This window comes from Panthera uncia (assembly GCF_023721935.1).
Source record: "Panthera uncia isolate 11264 chromosome A3 unlocalized genomic scaffold, Puncia_PCG_1.0 HiC_scaffold_11, whole genome shotgun sequence".
NCBI lineage: Eukaryota > Metazoa > Chordata > Mammalia > Carnivora > Felidae > Panthera > Panthera uncia.
Window position 1 is genome coordinate 6,647,383 of NW_026057578.1, and position 9,489 is coordinate 6,656,871.

A 9,489-nucleotide genomic window follows, 5' to 3' on the forward strand; every position below is an offset into this window, starting at 1 on the left:
CTTAACAACAGGCAATTAGCTTAGTATTGTATACAAGACCCTTGCCAAGTTTAAATTCATTATAACCTTTTCAGCCTCAATGTAGACCCTCCATCATTCTACCCTTTATACAATTTATTTAACAGCTCGGCCAAACGAACCCTTGTGCACTTTTGGGTGGTTTATTTTGTTCTGAAAGAAGAGTGTGCGATACTAAAGCCATGAAAGTTATTACCAAAAGTAATAAGAAGTAAAAGGTAATTATAAATTGATATTAAATCTCTCTGATCCATATTTTATTAGTTGTCAGGTCGCATAAATCAGAGGGGAAGTGATTACCAGGAGTGTCTCTGCCATTTTGAGGCCCAACATTTTAACTTACAGTCTGAAAAGCTTTCCAGTCCTGGAAAAATATAAACGGTCACCCCTGTGAATTGTTTCAGGGGTCAAAGATGGGTTGTATAGATAGTATGTGCCTTAATGAAGTGGCAGAAATGTGCTCTGATAGAGTTTCAGAGCATATTCGGGTTTTGAGCCGTGAATTCAACATTTAGGCCGTTTTTTGAGATACTTTAGGGAAAGTCATTCTGGTGACAAAATGGTGTTAAGTAATGTCTAGAACTTTCTACCAAGTGCCACGTGTCTGTAATTCCAACACAGTGCGGAAGCTTCAAGGGACCCACAGACTTTGTAGGTGAAGGAATCAAGGCTTAGAAATGTGCATTGATTTTCTGAAGTCACGTAGTCACAGAATCTTATTTTTTTTTAATTTTTTAATATAATTTATTGTCAAATTGGCTTACATACAACACCCAGTGCTCTTCCTAACAAGTGCCCTCCTTAATGCCCATCACCCACTTTCCCCTTCCCCACCCCCACCCCTCCCCCACCCATCAACCCTCAGTTTGTTCTCTGTATTTAAGAGTCTCTTATGGTTTGCCTCCTTCCCTCTCTGTTTGTAACTATTTTTTCCCCCTTCCCTTCCCACTTGGTCTTCTGTTAAGTTTCTCAAGATCCACATATGAGTGAAAACATATGATATGTGTCTTTCTCTGATTGACTTATTTCACTCAGCATAATACCCTCCAGTTCCATCCACGTTGCTGCAAATGGCATGATTTCACTCTTTCTCACTGCCAAGTAGTATTCCATTGTATATATAAACCGAATCTTCTTTATCCATTCATCAGTTGACGGACATTTAGACTCCTTCCATAATTTAGCTATTGTTGAAAGTGCTGCTGTAAACATTGGGGTACAAGTGCCCCTAGGCATCAGCACTCCTGTATCCCTTGGGTAAATTCCTAGCAGTGCTATTGCTGGGTCAGAGGGTAGATCTATTTTTAATTTTCTGAGGAACCTCCACACTGTTTTCCAGAGTGGCTGCACCAGTTTGCCTTCCCACCAGCAGTGCAAGAGGGTTCCCGTTTCACTACATCCTCGCCAGCATCTATAGTTTCTTGATGTGTTCATTTTAGCCACTCCGAGCAGTGTGAGGTGGTATCTCAGTGTGGTTTTGATTTGTATTTCCAGGATGATGAGTGACGTTGAGCATCTTTTCATGTGTCTGTTGGCCATCTGGATATCTTCTTTGAAAAAGTGTCTATTCATATCTTCTGCCCATTTCTTTACTGGATTATTTGTTTTTCGAGTGTGGAGTTTGGTGAGTTCTTTATAGATTTTAGATACTAGCCCTTTATCTGATATGTCATTTGCAAATATATTTTCCCATTCCATTGGTTGCCTTTCAATTTTGTTGATTGTTTCCTTTGCAGTGCAGAATTTTTATCTTGATAAAGTCCCAATAGTTCATTTTTGCTTTTAATTCCCTTTCCAGTTGCTGTGACCAAGGTCAAAGAGGTTGTTGCCTGCTTTCTCTTCAGGGGTTTTGATGGCTTCCTGTCTCACATTTAGGTCTTTCATCCATTTTGAGTTTATTTTTGTGTCTGGTGTAAGAAAGTGGTCCAGTTTCATTCTTCTGCATGTTGCTGTCCAGTTCTCCCATCACCATTTGCTAAAGAGACTGTCTTTTTTCCATTGGATACTCTTTCCTGCTTTGTTAAAGATTAGTTGGTCATACATTTGTGGGTCCAATTCTGGGTTCTGTATTCAATTCCATTGGTCTATGTGTCTGTTTTTGTGCCAATACCGTACTGTCTTGATGATTACAGCTTTGTAGTAGAGGCTAAAGTCCATAATTGTGATGCCTCCCACTTTGGTTTCCTTTTTCAACATTACTTTGGCTACTGGGGGTCTTTTATGGTTCCATACAAATTTTAGGATTGTTTGTTCTAGCTTTGAGAAGAATGCTGGTGAAATTTTGATTGGGATTGCATTGAATGTGTAGATTGCTTTAGGTAATACTGACATTTTAACAATATTTATTCTTCCAGTCCATGAGCATGAAATGTTTTTCCATTTCTTTGTGACTTCTTCAATTTAACTTCATAAGCTTTCTATAGTTTTCAGAATACAGATCCTTTACATCTTTGGTTAGGTTTATTGCCAGTGTTTTGTGGTTCTTGGTGCAATTGTAAATGGGATCAGTTTCTTTAATTCTCTTTCCGTTGCCTCATTATTGTCGTATAAAAATGCAACCTATTGTTGTACATTGATTTTGTACCCTGCGACTTTGCTGAATTCATGTATCAGTTCTAGCAGGCTTTTGGTGGAGTCTTTCGGGTTTTCCATGTAGAGTATCATGTCATCACAGGATCTTATTGATTGACTGATTGATTGATTGATTCAGTTATTCATTCATTAACTCACAGATTCTATTGTCTACTCTGTACCAGGCACTTGTAGTAGACCTCAGGGATCAATATGGAATAAGATGGACCAGACCCTTGACTTCATGGAAATTGTTGAATAGCAGGGGAAATTGAAGATAAACAAATAATCATGCTAATAACATATGGAATTTCTAGGGCACCTGGGTGGCTCAGTCAGTTAAGCGTCTGGCTTCAGCTCAGGTCATGATCTCATTGTTTGTGGGTTCAAGCTCTGTGTCAAGCTTTGCGCTTATAGCTCAGAGCCTGGAGCCTGCTTCATATTCTGCGTCTCCCTCCCTCTCTGCCCTTCCCCCATGTGTGCTCTGTCTCTCCCTCTCTCAAAAAATGAATAAACATTAAAAAAATATATATATATACATATAAACATATGGAATTTCCGTGGTAAATCCTATGGATAAAAAGCACAGAGTTAACACGTATACCTTCCTAAAATTGGAGGGTGAGGAAAGGCAATTTGAACTGAATTCTAGAGCTGCAGTGTCCGGCCACTAGCCAGACACATGTGGCCATTTACATTTAAATTAATTAAAATGAAATAAAATTTAAAATTCAGTTCCTCCATTGCATTACACATATTTCAAGAGCTAATGGCTACCGGTTGCTGTCAGCTGCCATATTGGACATTGCAGATCTAGAACATTCCCATTATCACAGAACATTTTGTTGGACAGCGGTGCTCCGAAATGAATGTGATTTAGACAAGTGAACTTTCGTGTGTGGTTCCAGAGGTGAGGAGCGTGGTCCACCTGGGGACCTGAAGGAAGGCTCTGGTATTTCAGCACAAGGATGGAAGGCGGGTGATGGAATCTGCAAAACTTTGCCATAGTGGGGTCGAGGCTTGATCTTTCTTATTCTAAACATGGGAGTATTTGGTTTTTTAAACAATCACTTTGTGTGCAGCAAAGAGAATGGATTGGAGGGAGCAAGAGTGTGCAGCAGGAACCGTACCTGATAGCTGAGAGTAAATTACAGGGTGAATGTTGACTGTCATTGAATGAAAAGCTGATCTAAAATGAATTATGTCATACCCAAACCATTCACAGTGCTGTTTTAATCAGCACTATCAATCAGATTTAATTATGATCAGTATTAATTACAACAACTAGGTAATTATGATCAGAATAATCAGTCGAATTCAATTACTGAATCCCAGAACTCACTGTTTTCTCTCAGTACTTTGCCCAGAAACATTAGGAGCAACCAACCAATGCCATTATACTCCTTAGTTTTCCGGGAATGTTAGAAAGTGCCAGGGGCGCCTAGGTGACTCAGGTTGAGTGGCTGACTCTTGATTTCTGCTCAAGTCATGATCCCAGTGTCGTGGGTTTGAGCCCCTTGTTGGGCTTTGCGCTGAGTGTGGAGCCTGCTTGAGATTCTCTCCCTTTGCCCCCTTCGCCACTTGCATGCATGGTCTCTCTCTTTAAAAAAAAAAAAAAAAGTGTCATATACAGAGGCACTTAGCCCCTTGCTTCCTCTGTGGGAGATGATTGAGCATATTCAGGGCAGATATTTTGCATGTCTCTATAAACAGTTCACGCCACGGTCTTGTCTTTCTCTCCTTGCTATTGGAGATAGAGTATTTAGGTCTAATCATAATAGAAAGCCAATTCCAGAAACCCTGACACCAACTCAGAAAACTCATCTTTTTTTTTTTTTTTTAAAGGAAAGAAATTCTTTTTTTTAATGTTCATTTATTTTTGAGAGAGAGAGAGAGAGACAGACAGACAGACAGAGCATGAGCAGGGGAGGGGCAGAGAGAGAGGGAGACACAGAATCTGAAGCAGGCTCCATCCAGGCTTTGAGCTGTCACCACAGAGCCCGATGCGGGGCTCAGACTCATGGAGGGTGAGATCATGACCTGAGCCGAAGTGGGACGATGCTTAACCAACTGAGCCACCCAGGTGCATACTCATCTTTTTTCTTTTTTTTAACTAATTTATTTTTAATTTATTTTAATTTATTTTTGAGAGAGTGCGTGAGTGAGTGGTGGCGGGGGGGGGGGGGGAGAGAGAGAGAGAGACAGAGAGAGAGAGACAGTCCACAAGGTGCAGAGAGAGAATTCAGAGCCTGGAGTGGGGCTCTAGCTCACCCGATGTGGGGCTTGAACCCACGAACCGTGAGATCGTGACCTGAGCTGAAGTTGGATGCCGAACCAAGTGCGCCACCCAGGCAGCCCAGGAAACTCATCTTTAAAATTCCATTCCTCTAGAACAACTCCTGGTGTGAAAAGCTCTTCTAGTCCGTGTTCTCCTGAGAAACCAAATCAATAGGAATAATGTTTTACCAGCTATCTGGGCATCCCAAAGCCCAGTCAAGTTGACACATGAAGTTAACCCCACAGTGCTCTAAAATGGAAGAGATGGGGATTTCACTTTCCGCGCGTCAAACACGATGCTCCTCCTTGTGATCGGGAGGAAAAGCAGATGGGAGCAGGACGGCCTCAGAGCTGTCCGCCAGCTGGAACACCCAAGGGGTGGCTCTGACCTGAGCCAGCGTGTGCTGAGCGCAATGAACAGGTGCATGCAGGCTGCTCTTGGTCTTTGGAGGAGGAGAGATGAAGGAATCAAGAAAATCACAGGGAATGATGTGGTTCCAGCCGGATGTGGGTGGATGCGCCCCCAACGCCTGCATGGCCTCAAAGCATGTTTTGGGGATTAAGTGAACACTGCCCCAGTCTGAATCCTCTTCATTGCTGGATTCAGTTCTGAATCGCTGATCGCAAGCTCTTTTCCATTCTCCGCGGGACTCGATGCGCCATCCGTTCTCCCTAAGCATCCCTGACCTCGGGTTGGAGTTCTGCCCTGTGGTCCTTCTGCTATGACCTGGATTGCCTTTGCCAAGGTCGAGTCTGCTGTCTAACTCCAGTGGGCTTCTTCTTGTCTTGATGTGGCTTCTGGAATCTTTTACTCTCGGCTCCTAAGTCCATCTGCAAAGATAACTTATGCTCCTTGTTTATTCCTGTGCCCGCTATTCCCTGCCTTCATCTTGAGGGCAGAGGTCTGGACAGTCTTTACGTTGGGACTTAACAGATGTGTTTTGGGCAAGTAGAGGTCAGGCTCTGGGTCCTTTATTGTCAGGCACACTGTGCTATACAACACGGCAGGCTGAAACCGAGCCGTAATCCCTTAAGGGTTTTATGGCACAGGTGCCAGTTTTCAGAATCGATTAATTCACCCATTCACTTAACAAAAACTTACTGAATTCCAACTGTGCACTAGGCACCACGTGGGGTGTAGGAATTAATGATTCGGAACAAGACAGAGGTGACAGGTCTTGTAGAGTTTATAAACTATCAGAAAAGAAAACATACTGACTAATGGGAATTGTGACAGTCAGCAAGAAAACCCAACCGGGTGGTTATAGGAGGTGAGGGTGTCCGAGACGGGAGTGGGGCTCCACGAGGGGGTAGCATTTAGGCAGCCTTGAGAAAAGGCAGGAGTGACTCAGTAAAAGGGCAGAGGCACGGGGAGAATCGTCTCAGGCAGAGGGACCTGCGCGCATGTAGGAGACAGGAGGGGTCAAAGTAGGCTGTGAAGGGCCACGCTCAACTTCCGTGGCCGCCCTTGGAGGGTGGAGAGCAGAGTCGAGAGAATGTGCCGAGGCAGGTGGGGGTCAGCGGACGTGGTGGGAGAGGTGAGGACTTGGGTTTTATCTGCAGGTAATGGGAAACTGATGGAACATTTTCGTCAGGGGAAAGATACGGTCAGAGTTGAGTTTTTAAAATCCCTCTGGCCTCAGAATGGAAGAGGAGAATCTCCCTGGGATCAGGGTGCCCAGTTGGAAAGCCCTTCATGCCTCAGGTAGGAGATGGTGGTGGCAAACGTCAAGTAATGATGGGGACAGTGCAGTGGGAGTGGAGGCCCATCTTCCAGAAGAAGTTCTAGGGGACCGTTAGAGAAGTGCCCATTTCCACTTCCGAGCACCTGATCTCGGTTCCTGCTGACTCTTCATCTAAGAATTATAGAACAATAATAACCGATGCCTTATTTATTCTCAAGAAAGTTACAATTTCAGAACTTTCTGACTGGAAGAGACCTAGACAAAAGGGGGCTGCAAGCACTTGAGAAGGAGGGGGTATTACGCAAGGTAGTGAAGCGAGTACTGAAAACCGGGGAAGGGAACGAGGAGGGGCGTCTGCAAGAGTGATGGACGCTTCGTGACCCTTTTCTCGTCCACGTTTCATCCGTCGAGCAGGACCCCCTCGGCACCTGACCGAAGCAAAATGACTTCTGTCGATCCCCTTTGTGAAGGTGTCGTCAACCATTTCCTTTTGAAGAAAAAGTTGCATAAATCTGCAGTCCAGGGGCCGAGCGTATGCGGGCTTTTTCTAGAATATACGTGGTACGTGTGTGTCACCGCGTGTGCACGCATGCGCACACGCACGCTCACACACGCAGACTCAAGAGTTCGTACAGAACTTGAGAATAACTCCTGTGTGTGGTGTGTGTGTGTGTGTGTTCTGTCTGGCATGACGGTGTTTCCATAGCAATGTGAACTCAGAGTTGTCGAGAGGCTGTTCTGATGGAGCTTTGGCAAACCATGTAAAATCATTAATTGCTCTTTTTTGGCAGCAGCTTGTTATTAAGGAAGCTCCGGAGAGACTGGACATCTTTGGGTCCCACGTCCATCTGTGAGGGAAACAACACTCATCTTTTCCTTCGCTGTGTGGCGTCCACGGAACGCCATGTGCCTGTCCGTGGCAGGCCACGGGACGACTGGAGGCACACACGGCAGGTATTGGCTTCTTTAGTCCGAGATCTGAGAAGCAAAGGTTCTTGCTGGACCTGCTACTGATTACGTTTCATCATGTTAATTGTCCTTCTTAAGGACATTCCCCTCCTCCCCCCACCGGCTCACTGGGGCTGAAGTCCTCACTTTATGACCCTCAAAAGCTCCCCTGGAACCACACACTCCTGTCTTGTCACTGCATCCAGACTGGCTTCTTTAGTAACACTTTTCTTGTAAACTTAATCGCACCAGCTTCTTGGTCGGAGCTAAGAATACGAAAACGCTAGTAGGCAGATGTTCATTTCATGGTAATTTATTTGCCCCTGTATCCTTTTGCTGTTTCCTATTGAAAGCAAACTACAACCCTGTCACTCCAGGGATTTGGGTTGCCGGGAGCAGAAACCCAACTTGACCCACTTGAAATATTAATGGGATGTGGAGCAAGTGGCATCTGTTCCCTGTCACCAGGGGGAGAAGCGCCCTGCACCTTACGATCAGAGTGGCTAAGGAAAGCCACAGTGCAGTCAAGGACTGGATGGAGCACGCTTTCCTTGCATAGAGAAGAGACAGCAAGATCAGCGTCGGGCAGGTCCCTGCCAGAGGGTGACACAGGGCTGTTGGCCTGTGCACAGCCCTCTTGTGTTCAGCAGAAGGACCCTGTCCTCTCCCTGCAGGGGACAGAGCAGTGGGGTGGGCCACACGCCATGTGACGCACACCAGCAGAACAAAGGATGCTCACTGGGTCTGAAACAGGAATGTATTCCTGCTCAAGGAGATGAGCCCAGCACGGGCTGTGAGGACTCTTGTGTCTCGGGAAGGAGGTGTTTTGGACCCTTGGCTGGTCCTTGTGAGGTTGAGAGGTCCAAAGACTGCACTAATGAGACCGTGCCTTTCGCAACGGGCTCCCTTTGGCCCCGTCCTCGTGTATGAGTGGTATGGAGGGGCTCAGTGGGCAGAGACGTCATAAGAACGTTATCTCCATCTCTCTGTTTCTTGTCCAAGCTTCCTCATCTTGGCATCATGCTCTAACCCTGCTGTGAAAGAAAGCTGCCGCTAGTTGGCCGTGACTCCTGGCCGCCCAGGTGCCCAACTCTGGAGGCAAAGGCAGGGTCCCTTCTCTTCTCCTTCCACATATAAAATGCTCACGGGGTGACTCTGCTTGGTTGTGCTTGGGTGACGTGGTCATCTCTGGGTCAGGCACGCCGGCCAAGAGCATGGGGTAAGGATGATGGGCTAGGCCAGGGTCACAGATCCATTCCTGGGAACATTCCTGGCAACGATCAGCATTGCCCCTGTCAACTGCAGCATTGACGTGGAATGGGAGCAGATTTCCCATGGAAAGACATCTGCTTGCATGTAAAAATAAGATGCCCACCATGCTGAGTGACCTCAATTTAATCCAGGTTACCTCCCCCATCTTCAGAATTGAAAGATATCTGCACCAGGTGAATTTAACATTAAACATTAAAATCATTACACATTAATCACTAATTGTCACATTAAAATTGCCAAGGAAGTTTTAAAATATAGATTTCCAGGACCCCATCCTTAGAGTATTTGATACAGTGGGTCTAGACTTACCCTTTGAATCTGTAACATTTTTTAAAAGATTTTATTTTTAAGTAATCTCTACACCCAACATGGGGCTCGAACTCATGACCCCGAGATCAAGAGTCACGTGCTCTACTGACTGAGCCAGGCAGACAGGTGCCCCTGAATCTATAACATCTTTAATGCTTTCTTGATTATCCTGATAAAGATCCTACTTTGGGGAAAGTTAGTGAGTATAACCACAGCACAATGACAAAGTGTGGAATCCTAAAAGAAAGCATAAATTTAGCCAAGAGTGCTTACAGAATCCAATATATAATTTCACTGTAATTCTTCAGAAACCATAGTCCATTTTTAGCCCTTGTCTGATTCTTCCTGTGCTCATGGAAGGTGCAGGAGGGGAGTCAGGCTTGTGGGTATTTTTGGCCACCAGCATCTG